At 40.2% G+C, this 20,549-nt stretch overlaps 1 protein-coding gene across 1 annotated transcript in view; it reads left to right on the top strand.

Annotated features, from left to right (window-relative positions):
• The first annotated feature begins 15,848 nt into the window (after nt 1-15,848).
• The window catches only part of PLCH1 (phospholipase C eta 1), a 458,827-nt gene continuing 454,126 nt past the window's right edge, over nt 15,849-20,549 (top strand). Inside the window, exon 1 of the mRNA XM_053710072.1 lies at nt 15,849-15,978. The gene's annotated coding sequence lies outside the window, so the exon portion shown is untranslated. The remainder of the gene's footprint in view (nt 15,979-20,549) is intronic.

The following is a 20,549-nucleotide window of genomic DNA, read 5'->3' as shown; positions in this document are numbered from 1 at the left end:
AGGCTTACCAAGCAATCACTTACAGGTGTGTTTTGACAATTCATTGTCGTGGTAATTCTCTTAGATTAAGTCTTGACCCCAAATTGTCTATTCATTCCGCCACCCCATATTTTCCGTGCCTGCACCCATAAGGCACGCCTCCCCATGAAAATCACCTCTCCTGCCTATCCCAACAGGAGGTACCATGAACCCCAACCATGGCGTAAGCCATCAGCCAGGGCAAGCACCCCGCCCCTGCTGCGACAACCATATTCACCAAAGTATGTGTACACATTTTACCCTTTAATTTCCTTTTTATATCTATTTATTTATTTATTTATTTTTTTAAAACTTTTTTTTTTTTTAAACAAAGAAAAAGAAAAAGGGGGGGGGGGCACTTAAGCCGTTCTTCTCCAGCTCAGGTAAGTGAAACTAAAAAGGGCGCAAATCCACTATACTACCAACGATTTAAAACCTCTCTTCCAGCCACGCCCCTTTGTCCCTACCATGACCTCCACTCAGCCAATAGGGGTCAATTACCCCTACCTTCAATTCGTACGTCCGGGGTTCTCCTTGACCCCAAATTGTCTATTCATTCCGCCACCCCAACAAACCAAACACAAATAAAAACAGCAGCATATTTTATTACTATTAACAACATAAATAACTTTTCTTAAAACTTAAAACCATAAAACCGGGGCTTGCCCTACCAAATTCATATTTTCCGTGCCTGCACCCATAAGGCACGCCTCCCCATGAAAATCACCTCTCCTGCCTATCCCAACAGGAGGTACCATGAACCCCAACCATGGCGTAAGCCATCACCTAGGGCAAGCACCCCGCCACAGCTCGAACTAACATTGAGCACCGCCCAACACAGCTGCGGCCGACTCAATACCCTCCTTTAGGGTAAAATTGAATAAGTGCAAGCCTACTTCATTAAGATGAACCCCATCCCGAAGGAAAAAACATTTACCCGATTCCCTTTCAAACTCTGAATGCCTCAAGGCGAGGCCCCCAACTTTTTAACATGACTACTCACCATACGGTTCCCTTTTCGCCGAGAATTCTCCAACTTAACGCAGTCCCATGCTGCCCTCCAAACCAGATGGCATTCAATATCTGACCACACAATTAGTAAACTTGGAAACAAAGTATGTAACCGGTCCAAATCCCACTTAATCTTATCCACTAATGACTTCTGTGCCATAAAACCTAAATCATTCCCTCCCAGATGAACGATCAACATATTAGGAGGAGAAAATAGCCTAGCGTAATTAACCACAGATTCCAAAAGCTGAGACCACCTCATGCCCCTAACCCCGAACCACCTCAAATCAACTCTGTCCTTACAAAAACCCAGCTGGGCTCCATCTCTTTTAACTGCAGCAGCCCTCCTGGCCCAATAAACATAAGAATGGCCGATAACCCAACATCTCAATGGACCTGAAAAAGAAGAACAAAGAAAAACACATTCTGTCTCTTTTTTTTATTTTTATTTTTATTTAAACTACTAAACCCGGCCTCACATACACTCTGAAACGGTCAGACCCCCCATCTTCCAATCCTAGCCTAACTGAGGCTCCAAACCCAAGAGCTGAGCTTCCATCACAGCCCCAATGCGGAATGAATGAGAACCGAATTCGCAAGGATTTAACCCTAACAAAGAAAGCGACTTCTTAAAAACAGAAACAAACTGAAAAACTGACAGCACAGAATCATCCTGATGGATAAAGAAAGCCTCATTCGCTCCATTCCTAACCTTTAAAAACGCTACTATCGCCCCAACAGGGCAACAAGGGCCACCGACCGCCCTTAAACTAAACAATTTACCTTTTCCTGACTGGTCAGTCTTGGATTTTCTCAACCAAATGTCCAAATTCCCATTATTCAAGCAAATATCCCCAAACCAAAGGCCACTAGCACACCTCCTATTCCTACCAACCAACTCAGAAATTCTAAAAGCCCCGAAAAAAGCTAGAACAAAAGCAGCCCGGAACAATAAAATTTCAAAATCAGAAAAGCAGACTTGAGGAAGGATATCCACCAACTTCTTTAATAAAGAGAAAACAACTGGCCTTCTACCGTCCTTTACTGACCTCTTCCTGCACAGGCCGCGAACAGCCATTCTTACGACAAAATTCTTGGTCACATCCTCCAACCCACCCAACTGAAACAAGAAAGCCAAAGCTGCATGTCTCCTGCGAATTTCTGCTGATGATAAAGACTCAGACCTCCATTGCCCGATCCAACCCAAAAGTATTTCACAACAAGATTCCCCTGAAGTCAACCATTCCCTACTATCCACCACAGACACCCATAACTTCCATACCCGGGCGTAAGCCCTCCAGGTAGACTGGGCGAGGGCCCCTTTCACGAGGTCCCAAACTAAGGATACCCTAGGAGCCACAATTCCCTCAGGCAATTCACACCCTCCGTTTCCGCATCCGGAGCCTCCAACCTGAAACGCTCCCACTGAAAACGGGAAAGAGCGTCAGCAATTGAATTCACTTTTCCCGGTACATGAACAGCTCTAAAAGTAACATTAAGCCTCAAGCATTCCAACACAAATTCTCTCAGCAAGCGGATAACCGGGGGGGAATTTGCAGTCAAGTTGTTAATTGAATATACCACCCCCAAATTATCCGAGTGAAAACAAACCCGTTTGTCTCGGAGCTCCGAAGCCCAAACCTTTAAAGCAACCACCAAAGGGAAGAGTTCCAAAAAAGTCAGATTTTTTGTCAAACCCAAAGCTTCCCAATCTTCGGGCCAAACCTCCACACACCATTTCCCATTCAGATAAGCACCAAAACCACAAGAATCAGATGCATCAGTAAAGAGGCACAGATGATCGTCAGACCAATCCACTTCCTGAATCACCAACCGGCCATTGAAATCCTTCAAGAAGACCGACCACACCCGAAGATCATCCTTCATAACCTTCGTCAAACGAATATGGTGATGAGGAGCAACTACCCCGACCGTCACCAATGCTAGTCTTCTACAAAAGACCCTACCAACCGGGATAATACGGCACACAAAGTTGAGTTTACCCAACAAAGATTGAAGGAGCCTCAGCGTTATCTTCTCAGCCAACAAAGCCCCTTGGATGCATTGAAACAAGTCAACAACCTTGTCCCAAGGCAGACGGCATTGTATTGCAACTGAATCTATTTCGATACCCAAGAAACACAAAGAAGTGATCAGACCTTCCGACTTTTCCTCTGCTATTGGAATACCAAATTCAGTAGCAACTAGATCAAAAGTCAACATCATATTCTGACAGACATCCGAACCCTTAGGGCCCACAAACAAGAAGTCATCCAAGTAATGAACTAAAGATGACAACCCAGCACGTTGCTTGACCACCCACTCAATGAATGTACTAAATTTCTCAAAATAAGAGCAAGAGATAGAACATCCCATTGGAAGGCACAAATCCTCAAAAAAGGAACCATCAAATTTGCAACCTAAGAGATGATGACAACGAGGGTGAACTGGCAACAGCCTGAATGCCGCTTCAATGTCAACCTTTGCTAACAGGGCCCCGCGACCAGAAACCCGAACCAAATCAACCGCCTTGTCAAATGACTCATAATTAACTGAGACCAACTCCGGATCAATGCCATCATTAACAGAAAAACCCTTAGGGTATGACAGGTGATGAATCAATCGAAACTGACCTTCAACCCTCTTAGGAACTACTCCTAAAGGAGAAATTCTCAAATTCTCCAAAGGAGGAGAAACAAATGGGCCCGCCATTCTCCCCAAAGAAACCTCTTTTTGCAACTTCTTTCTAACCACCTCAGGGAACTCCCTGGCTGACTTCAAATTTCCCCCAAATTTCCCTCCAGCGTTTTCCTTGAAAGGAATTACAAAACCTGAGCTGAAGCCGGAAAGTAGCAGCTCAGCATCCTCTCGTTTTCCCCGTCTACTGGCGTAAGCCTCTAACCAAGCCGCCATCCTTCCTACCTTCACTGGGGTCTGAGCTTGAAGGAGTAGGTTCCCCTTGCTTACTGACAAACTTCCATTTTTTGAAACACCGGGAAAAACTGTGGCTACCGCCACACCCTGAGCATTCGTGTCTGAACTTACAACTTGCTCCGAACCTGCACACTCCATCATTAAATTGGAAGCATAATCCTTTTCGCATTGAAACTGCAGATCCCGAACTAACCGAGGGGCCGGAGTAACCGACCCCTGAACCACGAAAAGGCTGACCCCTTAGAGAGGTCATAATCTCGAGCCAAATGCCCATGTCACGGTCATCCCAACGCATTTCTGGTCTAACCGCCAGCCTCTGACGAAACTTCTCGTCATAGCGCCACCACGCCATACCACCATAAGTACGATAAGCATTCGAAATCTCATCGAAATAACAAAATAAAGAACCACCCTGATCCGGACACTTCTCCGTTACCACACTAGCAAGGATGCAAAAGGCTCTCGACCAGTTACCCAGGGTCTTAGGTAACTTCCTGTACCTCTTTTTCCTTTTCCTCCTCTTCTTTCTTGCCTTTATCAGATTTTTCATCCTTGGTCAAGTGGCAATAAAGAAAAGATTTCTAGAAACTCACGCTTCCATATTTTTTCTTTAACATCCACAGTTAGATGGATCCCCAAAGGACCAATGGAACATAAACACGGTCGCCTCAAGGCTTCCTCAGCTACTTTAATTGAACTACCTGAAACCGAAACAGCCGACGCCTGAGAAACCGAAACAGCCCCGCTCACTGACGCTACCGACCCAGCCGGAGCCACAATGGCTCCCGGGGTCCACGCCTTTTCGGCCGATTCCCCCCCACTTTGAGCCTCCAAACTCGCCAACAATGCCTTCAATCCATTCAGCAGTTTCTCACGTTCTCCACACATCAAACCCGATCCTTCCATCACAGCACCCCCAGCCGACTCACCTGAAGACTGGGGGGCCATCCTGGGACTCTCCTGAATAGTTGCTCCAGTACTGGGGGCCTCCTGGGTTGCCACTACCTCTTCCCTCCTTCTACCCCTCTCCCCTTTTCTCTGACTCCCGCTTGATTTCCTGCAAGGTGAACGTCCTCTATCTCTTCTTCCACTGCTTTTCGAACTCTCAACCCTCGCCAAGTAGGTGAATGAGCAACAGTAGCTTTTCTTAAAGGTGAACGTGATCTTCGTCGGCCGTGACCCGACCTTGACCTCCTCCTTTGATGCCTACTGGGCACCGTAATATCTCCAGAGCCTGGGGACTGCAAAGCACGGGAGGGTGTGAGTGCCTGACCCCCCCTGATGACCTACTCCCCTGCACCCCAGACCTATCTCTATCCCTACTAACCCTACTCTCACTAACCCTGCTCCCCCTCAAAATCCTAACACCCCTCTCAGGAGATAATAACTTCAAAAGCTGCGCCAGGGCAGACGCATCGCCTACCTGACCAGCCGTACTAGGTCCGGGTAACGCAGGTTCCGCAAGTTCCTCCTCCTCCTCAAAGTCACTGCCAGCATCGAGCACCAGCAGCGGCTCCGTACCCAGGTCCCTTTGAGGTGTAGGGGCCTCTTCTCCTCCACTAGAAAGGCTGTGTGCTTCCTGGTAAACCTCTGCATGAAAAAATTAGAGACAATAGCTCTCACCCCCAAATCACTAGTTTTAAAATGTCCCACTCTCTCTCTTTTTTTTCTTTCTTTTTTTTTAAAAAACAAAACAACCACTTGGTCCACCTCAAAGTCTACATACTGTTCCTAAATAAATAAACAACCTGCGTAAGCAACAACCTAAAAAGATAGTACCTACCTTATCCAGGAACAATCTAGAATTTATTGAACAAAACATAAATAGGCAACCTAGCAATAAAAACCACTTTTTTTTTAATTTTTTTTATTACAGCACATTGCAAAATAAGCATACTCCCTGTCTGAAGCTTCAAATACTAACTAGAAGCCCAACTTTCTACATAACAAATAAAAAACCCCATGCCTCAGACCCCACAGGAAAAAACATCCAAACATGAAAAAAGCAACATGACTTACTATTAATACGTTTTTTTTTTTTTTTTTTTTTTTAACCAAACATCAAAGAAAAATCAACTAAATTCATAAATAAAAGAAAAATTCAACCCTTTCTACCTATATGTATAAATCTTACTTTAATTTGAGCGGCCCAAATTAACCCCTTCACAACCACAGCGAATTAATTAGCCCCGATGCAATAACAGACCCCATATGACCCCTTGAAAAAAAAAAAAAAAAAAATTCCCCCTCTACGGAATAAATAACAAACCTACCCAAATAATGGCTACCGGACCTTATTAATTAAACTAAAAGCCATGACTGCCCCAGTAAAATTGCCCCCTGACAATTAGACTACCGCCACACTACCCCTCAATTTTCCGCACCCACCAGACCACACATTACCCATCACCGGCTCCGCCGTTCTTGAAGCCTCTCCGGTCCTCCGAGGCGCAATGACGTCACCGCCACGCGCCGTTACTGCACCGGATCCCGCCGCCTTCACTGCATCAGTCCTCTTGCCTGAAGAACCTCTCCGCCCGGCCCTCGCCGACGACTTCCTCTTCGAACCGGATGCCTCAGGACTCAACCTCGACGGAGGCCCAGCTGATCTCACCGGTCTCTTCTTCTTGGAACCGCTGTCAACCGCAACTCCTGACGTCCCTGCGCGAGGCTCTTCACCTGACTACAGCTGCTCCCGGATCCACTCGACTCCTCTTCCTCTGGCCATCGCCGTCAGCTCCTGCAGCAGCGCGTCCATGACAGGTAAGCACTTAAGCCGTTCTTCTCCAGCTCAGGTAAGTGAAACTAAAAAGGGCACAAATCCACTATACTACCAACGATTTAAAACCTCTCTTCCAGCCACGCCCCTTTGTCCCTACCATGACCTCCACTCAGCCAATAGGGGTCAATTACCCCTACCTTCAATTCGTACGTCCGGGGTTCTCCTTTCTCACTAATTCAAAACAGTTATGTATCACACAAAAGGTTAGCAAACAAATAATGCTCTCCTTGCGACTTCAATGTATACTTATTTAGAGTCAGAGAACAGCAAAACACAACAAATGTTTTGGAGGATCTTCCCCTTCCTCAGTTGCAAAATATTTGACCACAACATTTCTTAACTTCCATACCTCTAACAGAGATCATTCTTTTTTTTTTGCGAGCATGAGTGGGAGCACAGAGATGCATACTCTACCTTACAAATTCTGACAGAGGCAAGTAGTCTGATTGGCGACAGAAGTTTGCAGAGACACCAGAATAAATTAGCATATCTTTGAAAACTTGATGCAAAAGGTCTCGCTTATAAAACTGTAGGTGAATCAGAGGAAGAAATGTATTTTGGATATTGTTAATGATTTTTGGATAATTTTGCCAAGACATGAGTCTTTGATAAAAGTTGAATGCAGAAAACTGGTGAGTTCTCATTGGTGGTTAATTTTGGTCTGGAGTTGTGATAGATCACCGGGTTATTCCATACTGAGGTTCAGTTGTAATGTAATGTTTGTTTGCAAGAAGCCGGTAGAATGTGAGAAGTGAATTACCCAAACAGAATGTTAAATCTAGTTTAGGATGTTAGCTCTTGATCAGAGCAAGCAGAACAAGATCATTGGACCTTGGTAGGGGGCCACGGTTTACAGGTAACTTTCAGGCAATAGGTTAGGAGCCTGCTACATGGTAGTACATGTAATGGGTCAAGAAAGCCCCTAACAGATTTACAATTCAAGTTAGGCAATGGATCTGGGTAGGTGGCACTTCTACACAAGCTCAGCAACATGTAAGGTTCAGGACAGCACATGCACAGCATAGCTGCAAACTGTGTACCTCCTGAAGTTTAACAAGGGCTCTAGTAAAAAACTGAATCTGAGTGTGCAGCTTGTATCAAGGTGTGTACCCTACCGCTCTAACACATTGGTAATGTAGAGAAAGAGCATTGAGCATTAGCAGATCTAAGTAAATGAGAATTAACATCACAGTAGGAAGACACAAGCAGGTACGTACCAATGGTAACACATAGTCTGCTAAACTTTTGACAATACACGCAGGGGAAGTAAAGGGAATGTTTGCCCTGTAAACATCTAACAATATGGAAAAAATGTAGATATCAGATATTGACTGTATGCAAATCATCTTATGTTGACTATATGAATGCAGACTGCTGGGGGACGTTCTCTCACATGAGGTGGGAAGAAAAGAACAAATGCCAGCGAGTAGCAAAGAGCCAAAATGGCAATGAAGCAATTTAAAAATAAAATCAAAACTTTTTTTCTGTGTAAAGAAATCTCTGAAAATGAGGCTTTCCATTAGCTTGTAACCCTCTTAATTTCCATCCTTATTTCTGTTTCTTTGTTAAACAGGGATGTGTCTTAATAAATAATTAAATGAAGGAAGCCCTTAAAAAAGTTTGTGGAAATACTGCTGTCTCTGCTATCACTGTTGAGGATGACACAAATGTTCAGACTTTTTACTTCCCTTGAGTCTAAAAAGAAACTTAAAAAAGTAATGGGACATACAGGTGCAGTAATGTGTTAGGGCATTTTATTACTGCACTAATGCTTGTCCCTGTAAAGTGGTAAAACATAGCTAAACTCCCACATGGGAGCCACAATGCGTTGCAACTTCTGATTAGAATATTTCAGACATTTCATTTCAGCCAATCAGGAGCCCATATACACAAGTTTCTTTTTATTTATTTATTTGTAAAAATATATGCCATCTTCACAATGTACCAGAGATTTTAGATTTCATTTAGGACAAATCTGCAGTAGTAGATGAAGCTAAAGCTATTTCCCTTTGATGTCTCAGGAGATTTTAAAGATCTTTTTTACAAAAAGATGTAACTATGATATGTAAACCTATTGTGGCTATCTCCTCTTTATTAACAGTGTAGTGCAAGTATCATAAAGAATATGATATCCAAGGGAAAGCAGGGTATTGTTACAATGTCACTACCAGACTCTATAGAATAGCCATAGATTTCTAAAATGAAGCAGATACCAATTTGTTAAAGAGACATGAAACCCAGAAATTGTCTTTCATGATTAAGGTAGAACATGCAATATTATCAAATTTGCTTCATTCTATTGGTATCATTATTTGAAGGGGCAGCAATTATTATTATTCTTTATTTATAAAACGCCAACAGATTCCGCAGCCCTGCCCATGAGTACAAGAATAAAAGTACAACGGAGAAACAATACAATAAAAGACAAAATTTTACTGACAAATACAGGGGGAATTTCATTTGTTAATGAGTCGGGTGATAAGCTTCCCTGAACAAAAAGGCCTCTAGGGAACGTTTAAAGGAGGAGAGGTTAGGGGAAAGTCTGACAGCTCGAGGAAGTGTGTTCCAGGGGGTTGGTGCCGCACGAGAGAAGTCCTGTAATGTAGCATAAGAGGAGGTGATGGTAGAGCGTGCAAGGAGCAGGTCATTGTTGGATCTTAGGGGGTGGACTTGAGTATATTTTTTGATGAGTGAGGACAGGTAGGGTGGGACAGCAATGGTGAGGGCTTTGTAGGTCAGGGTGAGAATTTTGAATTTAACTCTGCTGTGAATGGGGAGCCAGTGAAAGGACTAGCAGAGAGGTGCAGCAGAAACAGAGCGTCTAGAGAGGTGGATTAGCCTGGCAGATGCATTTAGGATGGATTGAAGGGGAGAGAGGGAGGCCAGTTAGTAGGTTATTACAGTAGTCATAATTTTGGAGATGTTGCGTAGGTAAAAGAGATGAACAGGTAAAATGTGTGAGCAAAAGGTATGTAAAAACTGTGGCAAATAAAATATTATATTTATACTTTGACACCAGAGTCCGGTATGAGGAACCCTACCAAACGTTGTAAAACACAAATACAGTGAGGGTGACACTGGATAAACATCAGCTTTCAATGCCTGCTACACTTATCCGCACACTGCTATACCCTCCTCTACACACCTGCACCATGCACAGATACAATGTAAGGATATACGGATAAAGCAGCATAAGCGACCTGCAGTTATAGTACCTCTTTCTGGTTACCTTCTACTGACAGGCAAAGATAGTGTTTAGCATAGCACCAATAATAAGTCATCCGTCTGCAGAGACTATAAGAAGTTGCTTCACTCACCCTCACTGTGAACTGGCAGCGGTCCTTCGATCCTGATTGGGTTGGTTCACAGCCTTACTGTTGCAGCGCTCCAGAGCAGCCCCTTGCTAAACGCTGTTAATCCTGTGTACAATGAAGAACCATGTGACCGGAAGAAGAACCAAAACAAATCCGGAACTAGTGTTCTCTGCCAATTAGAGAAAGATTACATAGGGTAGAAGTGCATAAGCTGTCACGGCTGTAAAAGGAGTTAAGCAGGACTTTTTAAATAAAGCGGATCCCTGTAATCCACATGAATAGTAGCAACAAAAAAAGAGGAAAAGAAGTCCAGCACAAGTGTTTGTCCCCTTTAATTATGTGTAATTACTGAGCCAATGTGTGGTTTGTTTTTAACCAATTAGAATGTTTCCTTTCCTTTTTAAGGTATGAACAGCTGTTTGACGGATCCATTTCCATCACCTCCGTTTTGCTTTTAAAGATTTTCTAATAAAGTGAAGAATAACTTTTACCTAGAGGCTTGTGCTGGACTTTTTTTCCCTCTTTTTTATATTGCGTAGGTGGTTGCGGCAGGATGAAGAGAGCAATTGGATGTGGGGAATGAAGGACAAATTTGAGGCAAGTGTGATTCCAAGGCAGTGGACTTGGGGTGATGGGGAGATAGTGGTGCCGCTGACAGTGATGCAAAAATTAAAAACTGGAGTAGAGTTAGAGGGGGGATTAGAAGTAGTTCGGTCTTGGACATGTTTATTTTTAGGTGGTGAGAGGCCATCCAGGAGGAAATGCCAGATAAGCAGTCGCAAATGTAAGAATTGACAGAAGGAGAGAGTGCAGGGGTGGAAAGGTAGATCTGGGTATCATAAGCATTGAGGTGATAGTTGAAGCCATAAATGTTGATAAGTTTACCCAGTGAAGAAGTGTAAATAGAGCACAGTACCCAGGACAGAGCCTTGAGGTACTCCAACAGACAGAGGCAATATAAAGGAGGAGTCACTAGCAAAAGAGATGGAGAAGGATCTGTTAGAGAGATAAGAGTGAATCCAGGAGAGGGCAGTGACACAGAGCCCAAGAGAGCTGAGAGTCCGTAGGAGAAGGGGATGGTCAACAGTGTCAAAGGCAGCAGAGAGGTCAAGTAAGATGAGTATAGAGTAGTAGCCTTTGTTTTTAGCAGAGAGGAGATCGTTAGAAACCTTGGTGAGGGCAGTCTCAGTTGAGTGTTGGGGACGGAAGCCAGATTGCAGGGGGTCGAGCAAAGAGTTGGAGGACAGGAAGTGGGTTAGGCAATTGAAAACTAGTTTTTCAAGGATTTTTGAAGCTAGCGGGAGCAGTGATATGGGGCGGTAGTTTGCAGGAGAGTTAGGGTCAACAGAGGGTTTTTTGAGGATGGGGGTGACCTTTGCATGTTTAAAGGAGGCAGGGAATGAGCCGCTAGAAAGGGATAGGTTAAATATGTGAGTAAGAGCCAGAGTGATGGTGGGAGACAGAGAAGGTATTAGATGGGAAGGAATAGGGTCAAGTGGGCAGGTAGTGAGGTGTGAGGAAGACAATAGGGAAGCCACTTCATTCTCAGTGGTTGGGAGGAGGGTACAGAGAGTGGCAGAGGGGGTGACTGGGAACGAAGTTGGGAGATTGCAGGCTTGTGTTGATTAAAAAAGTAGTCAGCAAGGTCTTGAGCACTGAATGCAGATGAGGGGGATTAGTGCAGGTGGGTAGAGGAGAGAGTTGAAAATGGAGAAGAGTGTTTTAGGGTTTGAGGAGTGAGTGGATATAAGAGAAGAGAAGTAGGTTTGCTTAGCTAAGTGAAGAGCAGAGGTGTAAGAGTAAAGAATTAACTTATAGTGCAGGTTCAGAGTGGGATTTCCTCCAGGCACGTTCAGCAGTGCGGGAGCATTTTTGGAGGTGGCGTGTTTGCTGGGAGTGCCAGGGCTGGAGCTGACAACATGGGGCTTTGCGAAGTTGGGGCAGAGCGAGACTGTCAAGTGCAGAGTAGAGTAGTGGGTTATAACTAAACACATGGCTGAGCCAATGACAATCAGTATATATATGCAGCCACCAATCAGCAGCTAGACCCTAGGTTATTTGATGCTCCTGAGCTTACCTAAATAAACCTTTCCGCAAAGGATAATAAGAGAAGGAAGCAAATTTAATAATAGAAGTAAATTGAAAAGTTGTTTAAAATTGTATGCACGGTCTAAATCATGAATGTGTAAATATGACTTTGCTGTCCCTTTAAGCAGTTTTTAAAAGGGACAGTATAAGGACATGTAAATAACCTCTAATCCATGCTACCTTAAAAGTCTAGAAGCAGATATGTTTTCTAAGCAAAGAAGGAAAAGCGTCCAGGTCTTATAACTACGCCATAAGGAATCCATGAATCCATACTACACAAAGAGACAGCCCTATTGGTTAGAGTTGGCGGTATTTAACATGAGTGTTTTTTATCTTCATTTTCTACGGCATTCTATTAAATGCACCACAGTGTCATGACAATTACCTTATGATATATACCTTTAAGAACACAACCTCTCATTAACTTCACCTGTATAAATAAACAGACCACACTCCAATCCTAGATTGGTAATTTCCCTGTAAACTCAATGTATCCAGCCTTCCTTCAGTTATACTACTGTGTGTAATCTGATCCTGCCTGGTTACGTTTACTTCAGAATTTTTAGCTACTTTCGCTCTGCACTGATTCAGCCTGAATCTACTGATTTCAACAACTCCTTCTTCAGCGGTGACGTCACACGCCAACGACTGTTCCACTCTCAGCTGTTTCCCAACCACCTCTCAGCAGACGCCTGAACGGACTTCCACAAACTACGGCCTTAAAGTATAGATTCTTCGCTTACACAAACTGTTGTTCACCGTTTTGATCATTCATTACACACAGTCTGTATTTAAGATGACTGAATTACACTATTACAGATGTGCTATAACATGTTTTTTTTTATTTGGAGTTGGTAAAAACATGAAAAACTTTTAAAGAATTGTCTTTTCTCAGGCTTTTTTGTTTTTGGTTGGGGGTATTGTAGTGTTTCTGCACACTTTCAGTTATGCAAAATATACAGGGTGAACACAAAAATAAAAAATGTTGGCTAATGCAATATTAATTATAACTGCCTAATTAGACTGCAGGGTTTTTTAACCAAAAATATAATTTCCTAATGTGTTCAATGATTATTTTTATATAATTTCTCAAAACATTATAATTAACGATTTAAACTCTTAAAACTGCAATCATTGGTGAACATTGGGATACAGTATTTTAATTGTGTACTACATTCTTAGATTAAAAGTGATGGTTTGAACTATAGTAATATTTATTAAACCAGCAATTGTGTTTATTGCTAATTCAGATAAGCACTATCTCTGTGAACAACAATGATATACAGGTTAAAATAATCCACAGTGGGTTTTATGTAAGTCAGGTCTGTTGAAATAGAAAAGTCTGCAAATCATGTAAAAAAATTATTGAAAAGCGTTTTCTGATGGATTGAACACCATCTTCAAATTGTCTTATTCCAAACTGTTGGTGAAATAAATGCAGTGCAAACAGGGGCGTATTATGGTCTAGGCCAACAAGGCTGGTACCTAGGGCAGCAGATTTGGGAGGGGCAGCACATCTACTCTATCCTCTCTTTAAAAGCAAGCACACAGTACAGTGAGCGATAAAGTGCATGCTTTTACAGAGAAGACAAGGCATGTGCGCTGATTAAGGTCGCTCTTCACAGGCAGTGATCCTTTAAACCGTTGCTTCATTTAGAGCCGCCTGCATTCTTGCCCGGGGATATGCTTACAAGGTGAGGCTGGAGGAGAAGACCTTGTGCCAATATGCTGCCTCCCCTTGTCAGCTGTGGTGGGTCTGCGAGTGCAGTGCTTATTGCAGGTCTTAGTAACTAACAGACTGGATGCGTCTGTGCACTGCTTAGATCAGCTTGTGATATCTAATCATAAACTCTCAGCACTAATGTATGTTAGCTACTAATAGCTAGCTTTCTCTGCTTTTATGAACCCACAGAGTATATAGTAAACGGACATTTAAAAAGTTTCATTACTTGAATGATGGTGATTACTGTATGTTGCATGTGAAGGGCAGTGATTGTTTCAAAGTGTATTCTTCTTTCCCTCCCTTCCTCTCTCCCTTATTTTCCTTTCTCCCTCCCTTCCTCCCTCAACTCACTCCCTCCCTTCTTTCCCTCCCTCACTTTTTTCCCTCAACTTCCTCCCTTGCTCCCTTCTTTCACTCCTTTCTTTCCCTCCCTTTTCTCCTCTCCCTCCCCACTTTTCTCTTCTCTCTCTCTCCTTCCCTTTCCCTCCCTTTTCTCCCCTCCCATTCTTTTCTCTACCTTCTCTAAGGGAGAAAATGTTATGAGATGCATGCAATTCAACCCACCTATACGTAAGTGTTTTGCTAGCCCATTTTCTTTTGAATTGTTATGGAAAAAATTTTTTTTTACACATTGACCCAAAAAAATATTAAGGGGAAAAAAGGCCTAGAACCTTAGGGGAGGGGGCAGCAGAATTTTGAGTGCCTAGGGCAGCACAAAGCCTAAATACGCCACTGAGTGCAAAGCCACTTGAAAAAACACGTTATCTGGGTTTTCTAAACATATATTCATATATATATATATATTCATATATATATATATATATATATATATATACATATATACACATTATTGCAGCAAAAATGTTTGTTTTTGGGGCACAAACACAGCACAAACAGCTGGTATATTTGTATCCACAAATATTTAATATGAAATGGGTGGAAAGAGGGCAGAGATTGAGATCACTTGGAATATAATGTGCAATAGCTCAGCAACGAAACCAGCACAAATGTTTGTTTTTACGGCACAAATCAGCAGAAAATTAACACTAGTAAATTATATGTTTTTATTTATGATTTAATTACAAGGGGTCCAAAGGGGGCAGTGATTGAGCTTACTTGGAATATAATTAGGGTGACCATATTGCCGCTTTAAAAAAGGGGCACATATGCAAAATACTTCTTATAATGGAACTTATTCAAAACATTTCTTTGAACAGCCCTGACATATGTATTTTTCATGTGTCCTTTTTTAAATCTGTCAACGCAACTATAAATATCTATCAACATGACAATCTTATGAAAGCACCTGCAATCACTGTAAATGTTATTATAAAGTATAAATACTTATCTACACACACTAATCAGTATCACTGTCTTCTATACATATTTGCACATGAAATGTAAATGTTATAAAATAAAAATGCATGTTTTGTATATATATATATATATATATATATATTAATTTACAAGTAATATCACAGATTTAATGTAATTTAAAAAAAAAAGATATATGCTCACTTTTAATAACTAAATATCAAACAATAATTGCTTGAGTGGTGATTAATTGATGAATAATTTATTGATTGACTGATTTAGGAATTCGTTTGAAAAATATTTATATATTTTTTTATTAGGTGTGATAGACTTACATCAATAGAAAGCTACTATATCCCTTAAAAAATAAAGAAAATAAAGATATATAACATATAGGTTAAATAATAAAACAAAAACAGGAATTACAAAAAAATCATAGCACATCATCATTATACACTTTCATATAATTGTACAGTGACATTTTAATAAAGTGTTGTTTATCAGCAAAATAACTGATTAAGTCTATATTCACTGTTTCACAAATAAAGCATCTGAGACAGAGCAACAGGTGACTGCTCCTTGTGTATATTTCCCTGTGCTGCTGCTACCTCCAGTCCTTGAATTCCAGCTCCGGGTCTTGCTGTCCCTGATTACTTGCTCTGAGTTTGAACTGTAAAGCTGCAAGTGGCGGCACTTTGCTTCAAACAAGCAGTGCAGAGCAAGGACTATGTGCTCCAATGTGCCACCAGCAGCCTCACCAGAATACAGAGACTAACACATGTGGGATATTGCAGGTAAATTCTGTAAAATACAGATCATAGCAGGTCCTCTGTAGATTCAGCTTCATCTACATTGGGATCTGCAGTCAGTACTTTTCAATGGAAACGATACTCTTACTGGAAATAGTTTTCCCTTAATAACTGTATAATTACCTACATCACGTTTAGAATTGTATAGATTTGTTTTAGTATTTAAAACTGTGTACCTAAATATATACTTATATAATAATTGTATACCTTGTGTAAATATTTCTTTAAATAACTGCAGAATTTGATTGATAGTAACAACAGTATATTGTAAATTTAATTTACGAATTAATAGATAGAGGAAAACAATATAGGCTTGTTTATATGCAAATGTCCAGTTTTATTAGGGGAAAAAAACTTTTTTAGGGTATGGGAATAATGTTTTTCTTGCTGGCCTTGTCCAAGTGTAATGGGTTTGCTAAATGTGTCAGACTAGCTTTAAGTCAACACATCTTGTATACTGTGTAAATAGAGCTCTCCCAAACTCCTAGCCTTCATACAGTGATTACACATAAACTGCTCCCTGTTGTGCAATCCTTTATATTACTGATATTTCTTTAAAGTTTTCAGTTAGTTTCAGTTAGTGCTCACACACAAGGAGTTGTATGAAGAGAATCAAATTACTTAATCTACTCTCCCTTGTGAGGAACAAGGGTGCACTGTATTGCCACATAATGCATTAATAAACAATGGCTCAGAAGGGTCACTAATTCCAATTAAAATGCCTTTATGATTTATTTATGGTTACTGATTTTATTTTTTTAACTTATTTTTTTTACATGCTCATTCTTTTAAGGTTCATGTTACCTACAACAATCTATGAATCCTAATAACATATGTCACTGGTGGCTTTAGTGGGTTGGCTGCACTGTTTGCTAATAAAATGCTGTTGTTAAAAAGGGCTTGGGAGGATGATAAACAAAGAAGAACATTTGATGCTGTAGAGATTCACAGCAAGTGTCTGTTTGAGGGAGGAACAAAAGGTTTATGTGAATTGGATTAACCACAACATACTGTTGTAGTGCCTGACATTGCAATATACTGATTTTTTTGCTTGCACACAAAATGTGAGTGCATTGGTTGATAAACTGTCACCACTTTGAAAAAATGTAATAGAGTTATTATGTTTCATGTTTTTTTTTTACTTAAAAAAAATAAATACAATGTACATACAAAAGTAAAATAGAACAAGTAATTGGGTGCAGGAAAAGCTTACACCAATTAAAAGTCCAATTTAACACACATTTGATGACTAAGACTTGATAAGAAAAGTGGCTTGTAAATGAGATGAAAAACCTTCATTTGGTTAATTTTAAAAGCTTTAAGTCTTTGTCAATACTGAGTCATTTTTTATGTATGGGCAGATTTCCTATAAAACATTATATGGATGTTTAAGTTTATGGGGCTTAATAACTCAAATAAATTCCAAATCATTTTCTGTAGGTTTGGAGCCTTTTGCTGCATTATTTATTGGAACAAATAATAATAATAAAAAAATAGCACGGCTTGACAAATTCCTGGAACCAGTGGGCACTGGCTCCTAAAATGTGACTTTGGATCCTACATTTTTAAATTATTCTCCATAATTCTATTTCTAGAGCATGGGGGCTATACAAACTAAGGCAATTCAACTTGAGTAGAGAGATTGTTCCTTGCAACTTTCTTCTTTTATTGTATTTATTAGTAATCTTTGTTTCTCAGTCAACAGTTTATAATCCCTGGTTATGCATCTTTTCCCTGGGATGTTTTGTCCACCTGTATCTTTCATTATACAAGAATGTAAAATATTATTTTCTCTAGTTAAAGGGTTAAGAAAGTCAGTGTAAATCTTTGTTGCATTTTAAAAAAAAAGTAGCACAAATCAAGGCAAATAGTATCTATTTGCTTAAAAACCATGCATATGTTTGCATCTTTGCTTGAAAACCACATTTGTATTTTGTCAGTTAATCAGATTTCACTTATTAAAAGTGTATAATTTACTGAAAACATTAAGAGGCAATTATAACCAAGATTGCCATGCATAATTACCAATATATCACGCTATTGGTCTAATCTACTTATTTGTTTATCATCTGTCTGTGCACCTGCCTGTCTGTCAGTGTGCCTCATGCCTCCAGTGGTTTATACAATAGATCAGTGCCAGACAATAGACCACTGTGAATAAAATATCAATATTACACAACAAAAGCAAAGCTCACAAATCTGGGGAGATACTTGAGTGCATGTGACTAAACTCTCGCCCGAATGCATGTTTAGTCTGCACTGTGTCTCCCAGATATACAGTTATAACTTTTACAAAGCTGGAAGTGATGGAATGCTGATTGGTTGTTTTTAAAATACTAATAATACCACTATATCTAGTAAATGTCACGTCATATTATCCGCCCCTTCCCTGTCACAATCACATTACAGTTAAAAAAAAAAGCTGCTAAACCTGAAATTCAAAGCACAGATAGGATGTGACACAAGCACAGTTACATCTCTTGTGTATGTGCATATGGCACACTCCTGTGGTCAGGTTCTGGTCTCCTTTATAGTGTTATAAGATCCTTATGCAAAATCTGTCTGTCTGTAGCTGTATGTGTGTCTTTCTATAATCTGTCTAAATCACATTACACATGTGTTTAAAATGTAATATTAAAGACCTGATTCTCATTCATCTCTTCTTGTAAAGACACATTTTTCCTGTTATTGGCAAAGCAGAGTATAATGACAAGTTGTAGATTTTAATACATTTTGTGATCACCATTTCTGAATGAAGAAAAGTAAGCAGCATTACATTTAGCTTTAACAATGCTAACACCGTCTTTTTGTCTTTACCTAATGAACCTTAAAGTAGAGGAAGTTTATATATAGTGTGGGGAAAAAATCCCTGCCCACTTCAGTTCTTTTTTACAGATACTCAAAGTAGTGCCAGCTTGGTGCATATGGCTTTTGCATAAAGTTCACTACAGTGTAATGAATTATTTTGTTGAATAGAATATTTATATGAAACAGAGATGACCATCTAATCTGATTCTGCTGTAATAACAAATTACACATTGATCTGAAGCCTATTAGTATAATTAACTTAAACAGTGCTTGAGTGATACATGACAGAGATTTTATTGCCTGTTACAGTTTATCATTACCTTGCCACTAGCTAGAAAGCCAAAAGATACTGTCAGAATTTCACTGCATGATACATTCAAGAGCCGCTATCTCATATTATAGTAATATATTGACTAATTTTTTGTCTTGATTTTCCCAAATTGACTCAAAGCAACTTGCCATTACAATCTGAGGATATATTAAATGGAAGGATAATTACTCAAAGTACCATTTTGCTTTTCATTAAAAGGACATAAAAGTCTATAGTATAATAATAATTTAACACACTGTGCAATATAAAAAGAGTGTTAACAAGACTGCTTTAGCCTTTTTTACACATAGATGGGCACCTACATTACGTGTCCTCAGGTGCCTACCTTGAATTGTACTTAGTATGTTGGCCACTGATTAGTATGCTGTCATGTATGAGCTTGATTTGCAGATGAATGCCTAGGCCCTGGGCACATGTGGGAATTAAAAAAGGCTAAGGGAGCACACTTTGTGTTACAATTTTTTTTTTTAATTTTGTATGCCAATCGAGAGAAGCAATTTTCAACCTTTTTATATAAGTGGCCCCATTGGTGAGTTCATGTACATTCCTAATATGTATTAGCAATTTTTAAAAACAAAGAAACAAGGTTTAGCTAGATATTTGCCATTGTTCATATCTACTAGTCACAGTGGCACAGATACATGTCTTTTTGGCCTGGTCCAAACACACAAGATCACCTTTAATTTTCTGTCAACTACATGTAAATCAGTACACATTTGCTCCTTAGGGATAAATATTGTTATTATAATATCCAAATAAAAACAAAACAAATCAGCACTGAAAAGTAGAGGGCTGAAATAAAATATGATGAAGGATGGTGGGGGGCACTTATGTTGGAAAAGTCTGATATTCAATTTGTTAAATGCTGAAAGTCATGTGTATTAAATGTAACTGGCATCTTTCTATAGCTCAGTAGATTATTTATCTTAGTGTAAGTTCACAGTTTCAGAACCCGACAGCACCATATGTGTGGGATTTGGCACATTGCTCTATCCTGACCATAGCTTTATTTAAAAGCTCCTTTAGTTTAATTGGTATTATTATATTATGGTCAACAAATCTGTGTCTGGCTCACAAACCTGTGTTAAATACAACAGCATATGGGGTAACAGCATTTCATATACATTTATATTAGGTTGGAGGTAAATTAGCCTTTTCCAGTTATTGTGGATACAGTGCTTGATTAATACAATATGGAGCTAAAGTTCAACCTCCAATGATTTTGAAACAGTACTGTACTCATCAAGAGATTGCGAGAAAAGCGACTGGTGCCATTTTTTACAAGCAATTCCAAACGGTCTCTTTACAGCATTGCAGTGCACTCCGTGTCTCATTGTCATAGTATGGCAAATGTTACTACAGTAATTTTCACTATTTTACAGTAGTGTACAGTTTTTATTAAATACTAATTGAATAC

This window comes from Bombina bombina, chromosome 4 (assembly GCF_027579735.1).
Source record: "Bombina bombina isolate aBomBom1 chromosome 4, aBomBom1.pri, whole genome shotgun sequence".
NCBI lineage: Eukaryota > Metazoa > Chordata > Amphibia > Anura > Bombinatoridae > Bombina > Bombina bombina.
Note: the sequence above shows the minus strand (reverse complement) of the source record. Positions and strands in the feature narration are given on the sequence as shown.